The sequence below is a fragment of the Schistocerca serialis genome, chromosome 4, assembly GCF_023864345.2.
Source record: "Schistocerca serialis cubense isolate TAMUIC-IGC-003099 chromosome 4, iqSchSeri2.2, whole genome shotgun sequence".
Classification (NCBI taxonomy): domain Eukaryota; kingdom Metazoa; phylum Arthropoda; class Insecta; order Orthoptera; family Acrididae; genus Schistocerca; species Schistocerca serialis.
In genome coordinates, this window is record NC_064641.1 from 614,556,366 (window position 1) to 614,563,482 (window position 7,117).

Sequence of the window (7,117 nt, forward strand, 5' to 3'; positions counted from 1 at the left end):
TTTTAACTAACGGATTATGTACTTAGCGGGGGAGGATAGCAAACTGAGCTACCGCCAGCAATACCTATTCAAAGACAGATCGTAGTTGGACCGTCGTTTCTTGCGAAGTAGCCTTGCTAAGGCAACGAAGATGACACTGTGTCTCTCTGGTAGTAGTGTAAGCCGCTGCCTGGACGATCATTTTCCAAGTAATATGTGAATTTGAATCTCTCATTCTGCGTAGGTGTTTACTTTCTTATGAAACCTCCTAATGGAATACAACAACTGCGTGATATACCGGGCCTGAACCAGCAAACTTACCTTTCGCGAGGGATGCTCTGATCCAGTGAGCTATCCAGCCTTCATAGTTCAGTTGATAGAAAATTATGTGGCACACGGTTTTAATTATTCAGTAAGATTCGAAATAGCACACACTCCGTTGCAGAGTGAAAGATTTATTTTAGGATCACCAGTCATAAAAACACATCTACTGTCAAAGAAGAAGTCCAAAATTGACTACATGACTGTTTACCTTTAGTAACACGTATATTAAGCGGGGTCGAACGAAGTCTTATCTATCCACAAGGAATTTTCGTGGCAACGCATGAGTTTCGCATACGTAAGGTGTTTCTCAAGATAACTATTGTGAAGTGCAACTAATAAGGCAGGAGTGTGATGCGTTCTGCGGAGACAAAGTAATACAACACTTTGCTGCGTTGTCAGAGTAATGTATGTATTCGTCCCGCACCACACACTCCAGCCGTTTCCTACCTCGGTAACTGGGAACGCTGAGATAAATGCCACACTGGGGCCACACCTTCAGCTCCTGATTCTCCCAAAAAAAAAAAAAAAAATGTATGCACTCGCGTTAGCCTCATATCTGACTTGTTTCCTTTAAGCGATGCATAATGTCTGATCACACCTAAACTAACGTGAAACTTAACGCTAATTGTACTCACACACCGGAGTGCACACTACAGACAGAAGTGGCAGAATGTCGTTATTGGCTGGTGTGTCACTGTGCGGTACTACTACACACTGACCTACCTATTTCCTTACAGACAATACACTCGGTAGTCCGTTTGGCGACAGTAGAATCTTAAACATGATTTGGTGCGGCCATTTCGCACGTCTATCACAACTAGCGCTGTAAAACTACCGTAGGCTATCGTGGACTACCGTAAGCAAGCGTAGTCCGCCCCCGGTAGCTGAGTGGACAGCGCGACGGAATGTCAATCCTAAGGGCCCGGGTTCCATTCCCGGTTGGGTCAGAGATTTTCTCCTCTCAGGGACTGGGTGTTGTGTTGTCCTAATTATCATCATTTCATCCCCATCGACGCGCAAGTCGCCGAAGTGGCGTCAAATCGGAAGACTGGCAGCCGGCGAACGGTCTACCCCACGGGAGGCCCTAGTCACACGACATTAACATTTTGTAACCGTAGACTGCGGTAGCTTCCCTACCGGCTTTGGTCGGTTAAGGTCGCACCCATGTTACCTGTACGTAGGTAAGTTGCGTACCTATCGGGCGTCACCTCATAACGATCGCTTTCTTTACGTATGTGGTCAGTATCTTACAAGGTTCCCCTAAAACCCGGAAGCGGTAGACCGTCTATAGACAGAGTGAGGATACATAAAGGGCCCCGTAACCAACGAAGAAGTTTTGTTCTCCATAGTTATCATCCTGCATGTTACTGAAAAATAAACGGTGTTTACAGCAAAATTGAACTTGTCGCTGTTTAATTCAGGTTCCATTCGAGAATTCTTGGTCTGTACTGCGAATCAGAGGGATGTTGAACTAAAAACGAAGAAAAGAAACGGATTTATCACATAGCGCTGGAAAACGTAACTTCCTCAACAAACAAAGTAAAATAAGATAAATCTCAAAACAAAAATACATGAAATATCGCTTCAACACTTCGTGAAACTTGTAATCAAACATGTTTCTGTTGTTCATGAACAGCATTTATCAATAATAACAGGACATTCTTGACTTTCATGACGAAGAACATTCTACTCAGCACAAAATAACGATAGTATTTATAAATATTGCTTTATACTAGTACATGTAAACTGTACTTTCATCAAAAGTAACTGCTTTAGTTAAATTTTGCCCAGAAGTTACGCTATCAGCTAATTTTTATTGCTTATGAAATGCAATTTGTGATCTGTAGTAATATGAAGTACAGAATGGACTAACACTGAATGATGTGCGGTTCTAATTATGTGTAAGACAAATAATGAAACAAAAATTATCTTTATTCCCCTACCAATGATAGCAATAATAACGGTAGTCCTACCATTCACTATGCCACTTAAGTAGTGTAACAAAACTAACTCTAATCACAACCGTTCACGTAACGCGATTATGTGTGTGTGTGTGTGTGTGTGTGTGTGTGTGTGTGTGTGTATGTGTCTGTGGAGACACCTCACTGTTGCCTCACCTGTACAAACGACTAGTGTTTTCAATTTTGTGTATCTGCATAAGCCGTGAAAACGTCGCGAAACCGTCAACTTCCGGGGCAGTTGTAACAACACTATGGACGGTTTACCACTGAAGTCGTGGACTTGATATACGGGGGACGGAACGAAGCTCGACGCGTGAGTCGAACTACAGGGAAGGGAAGAGTCCGAAAACCGCGTAGAAATGGGCACGGAGAAAAATAGGAGAAAAGAGCAGCTCGAACGACCAAACACTATCACGGGGAAACAGAGCAAGGTGCGAGACGCAATTAGCAGGGAAGATAGCTGTAATCAACCGAAGGTCCATCGCCAGTTTCCGCAGACAGGTAAACACCTGGGCCAACGGTTCCACCCCGAGGAGTCTGTCACAGCTTGCCACACTCCGTACTCCCTCGGGAGACCCACACCAGCTCATCTGCGTCCATATAGATTATCCACTGGAGGGGACACTAAACAGTCACGTAGCTTTGGTACCGTAAAAATCTTTAAGTCCGGCAATCTGAATCGGGGCGTTTTTGGAGAGCGTCACCGCTGCGCTGGTATCACACTCGCGCGGCAACCTTGGGTCTCATCACATGTGTATGCCTTGCTGAGGAGGAGCGATCGACGGGCGTAGAGTCTCTTTTCGTTGCGTGATTTCATTGATTAATAAAGTGAGCATTGAACTGGAATCGTGAATGTTGTCTGACATTGATTGTCTTTCGCCTTGGCGCAGTGGTTAGACACTGGACTCGCATTCGGGAGGCCGACGGTTTAATCCCGAGTCCGGCCATCCTGATTTAGGTTTTCCGTGATTTCCCTAAATCACTCCAGGCAAATGCCGGGATAGTTCCTCTGAAAGGGCACGGCCTACTTCCTTCCCCATCCTTCCCTAATCCGATGAGACCGATGACCTTGCTGTCTGGTCTCCTTCCCCAAACAACCCAACCCAGTCCTGTTACGAGTGTAAGCTGCAACAGTCCTTATCCAATCGAAGAAAATGGGATGTGAGTCGATACTTTGGTTGTGCAGTTTGCACTCGCTCGGGTTCAGGCATCAGGTGTGTTTGGCTAAGATTGTGGATGTCGCTTTGAGCAGGCTTTTTCATTGGACAGTTATTCATGTAACTGTTAATTACGTAGCTCACTGTGTGAGACTGAGACGACAATTTCCCACTAAAAGGTGGCATAGTCTTGTGGTGAACGATGAATGTCTTAACCTGATATGTTCATGTTTGAAGACAGAAGTGAGGATTGCTTATCCATGACTGAAATTTGTTAAGATATCTTGAACTGAATATCGTGCTGACCGTTACTGCGGGCAGATCGACTATGCACCATGACAAATCCGTACTGTTTGTATACAGTATTAGTAGTGTCTAATTCACAGAATCACGTGTTTGATATCTGGGAGTAACGTTGCGAAGCGATATGAAATGGAATAAACTTGTGAGGACTGTGGTCGAAAAGGCGTATGATCGACTTCGGTTTCTTGGGAGAATTTTGTGAAAGTGTGGTTCATCTGTTGCTGACTTTATTACACGTGATAAAGCGCCAGCTTCCTGATTCCGCAAAGTAAGCTATAAATACTGTGTTCCAATTGAAACACCTGGAGTGAGCTCTGTAGTTCTAAGCTCAGGATAACTATCAGTGTAAGATCCGAATAGTGAATACGACTGGTCCCTGATTACTAATTAAGGGGTTACAAATAGTGGTTTTTCTGCTTAAGCCTAGACAGTTTGCTGCCTGCTTAAGTTAGTATTGCAAAGGGTAGTACCGACAACCTGTGGCTTCCTGATACTAAGTTACTTACAAGGCGTGCTAGTTAGTGTAAGTAGTGGTTTTAGGCTGCGGCTAAGAATACTAGCATCCCAGATTCGTACATGTAAAAGCCAAATACTAGGTGTTGTTAGAGACGCTGGTATAACTGATTCTCTGTGTATCTGTGTAGTCAAGTACGCCTTAAGTCGTTGTGGTGTCTTGTACGTGCGTATGTATGTGTTTTTGTGACGTGGCCGATCAGTAACATTTATACAGATACATCCTTTCAGTGTAATATGTCGTTAATTAGGCTTGATTTCAAATTTCAAGGTTTAAGAAATTTAACGTAATTAAAACCGTTAGAGATCTTATTGTCATGCGCTTTTTAATCGTGGAGGTCCGTTTTAAATTATTGAAACATTTTAAGACATGCAGCCAATTTTAAAGTAATTTTTAAGGTATGAAACTTCCTGGCAGATTAAAACTGTGTGCCCGACCGAGACTCGAACTCGGGACCACTTGCCCGCGAAAGGCAAAGGTCCCGAGTTCGAGTCTCGGTCGAGCACACAGTTTTAATCTGCCAGGAAGTTTCATATCAGCGCACACTCCGCTGCAGAGTGAAAATCTCATTCTGGAAACATCCCCCAGGCTGTGGCTAAGCCATGTCTCCGCAATATCCTTTCTTTCAGGAGTGCTAGTTCTGCAAGTTTCGCAGGAGAGCTTCTGTAAAGTTTGGAAAGTAGGAGACGAGGTACTGGCAGAAGTAAAGCTGTGAGTACCGGGCGTGAGTCGTGCTTCGGTAGCTCAGTTGGTAGAGCACTTGCCCGTGAAAGGCAAAGGTCCCGAGTTCGAGTCTCGGTCGGGCACACAGTTTTAATCTGCCAGGAAGTTTCATATCAGCGCACACTCCGCTGCAGAGTGAAAATCTCATTCTGGAATTTTTAAGGTCATTAAATTCAGATCTAAATCTCGTAATCTGTTTAAAATTTTGAAGTTCCATAATTCTAACAGTGGGTTAGTCTAAACTGCAGAGAAATTCGTTGCCACGTATAGCTGGCAGATCATCGTGTCATAGTAAATAATTTTAACCTTCCTCCTTCCTTCTATGGCAGACGCCAGAAAATAAACTGATGTTGGCGCCGCCAGTTAAGGACCTGCGACTTTCACGGATCTCTGTTTCAGAATCTACTGCTGGTCCCTGTCCCAACAGTAGTTTACAGCTGACTTCTTACACCAGATGACCCTCACAGATTCTACTGCTTTCACCAAATCTGAATAAAGAAATTTCAGTTCAACAGTATCCGTCAAATAAGCGCAGCCCCGCAACTCCTTAACTATACACTCGACGTACACCTGATACACCTGAAAGCTGGTGACAGTGACGCCAGCTTTCAGGACTGTTCTTTCGCAGTATAATAAATCACACAAATCTAAAGTCTCCAACTTAAACTAAATACATATGGATCACAATTAAGAATAACTTAAATTGGAAAGTTCACTTAGGTAATGTTGTGGTAAACAAACAAAAGACTGCGATTTAGTGGCAGAACACTTGGAAAGAGCAACAAGTCTACTACAAAGACTGCGTACACCACGCTTGTCCGCCCTACTCTAGTATTGCTGTGAGATGTGGGATCCGCATCAGATGGGACTGACGGACATCGACAAAGTTGAAGGAATGGCAGCTCATTTCGTACTATCGCAAAATAGGGGAGATAGTTCAACGGACATGATATGTGAAGTGCGGTGACAGTAATTAAAACAAAGGCGTTTTTCGTTCTGGCAGGATCTTTTCAGAAAATTACAGTCATCGACTTTCTACTGAGAGTATGAAAATATTTTGCTGGCACCCACCTACATGGAGAGAAATGTCCATCATAATTAAATAAGAGAAATCAGAAGGACTTAAGGGCACGTTTTTTCCTCGCGCCTTTCGAGAGTGGATCTGTACAGAAATAGCTCGAAAGTGGTTCGATAAACCCTCTGCAAGGCACTTAATTATGAAGTGCAGAGTAATGATGTACATGTAGCTGCAGATGTACGAAGTACTGCGCTTGATGAAACCGGTCTGTGATTGTGCCTGTCAATCTTAGAGTACAATAGCGAAGTTCTTGTTTTAATCAGTTCTGATCAATTTTCCTGCAACCGCTGCATTCTATACGTTGACATGACCATCCCTACAAATTATGCCAGGGTACCCTCAAACCATTTACTACTAATCCGAAACCTTTTTTTCTTTCGCAAAATTTCCATCTTACAGGTCGATCGTCCTATACTGTTGTGTAAACATCGGATTATCTTTTGGGTCTCAGCCACACATCGACCGCCTTTATTTGCTGTTAACCTCGTCGCCCCCATGTTGATGTTTAACGTGTTCAGTTTGGCTAAAGTAGTACCGTCTTATCTGGTCTTAAGAGAGACGTAATACTGAGAGTCACACACAAGATAGGCGGCGTCTCCGTGCGCGAGCCTGCAGCAGTGTTGTTCTCGGGAGTGGCTCAGCTACGCCGCCCACTGCTAGAGCGTCCGCGTTCTACCGAACCGGATACCCCCGCGTGTTATTGGTTTTCCAGGCCACTTCATATCGCGCCCGAGGGCGCAGCCGTGCAACATTTAATCTATTATTCAAGCGGAGCGTCGTTTCTGCGCTCTCTCAGCCCCCCTCATCCACTCCCCTCAAAAATCTCTCTGTCATTCTTTCTCTCTCTCTCTCTCTTTCTCACACACACACACACACACACACACACACACACACACACATTATATATATATATATATATATATATATATATATATATATATATATATATCGACACACTTTTTCACTGTCTCTGTTGTTTCGTTTTGTAGCCTCTGCCATCATGTATGTATACTATTATAATTAAGAGGAAGAGGCACAACAAGTACAGTTTGTAAAAGTTGAGTACCGACCCATGTTT

At 43.8% G+C, this 7,117-nt stretch overlaps 1 non-coding gene across 1 annotated transcript; it reads left to right on the top strand.

Moving 5' to 3' along the window:
• Positions 1-4,970: 4,970 nt before the first annotated feature.
• Trnas-uga (transfer RNA serine (anticodon UGA)) lies at positions 4,971-5,045 on the top strand. Its single transcript has one exon. It is a non-coding gene; the product is annotated as a tRNA-Ser (tRNA).
• Positions 5,046-7,117: the final 2,072 nt, after the last annotated feature.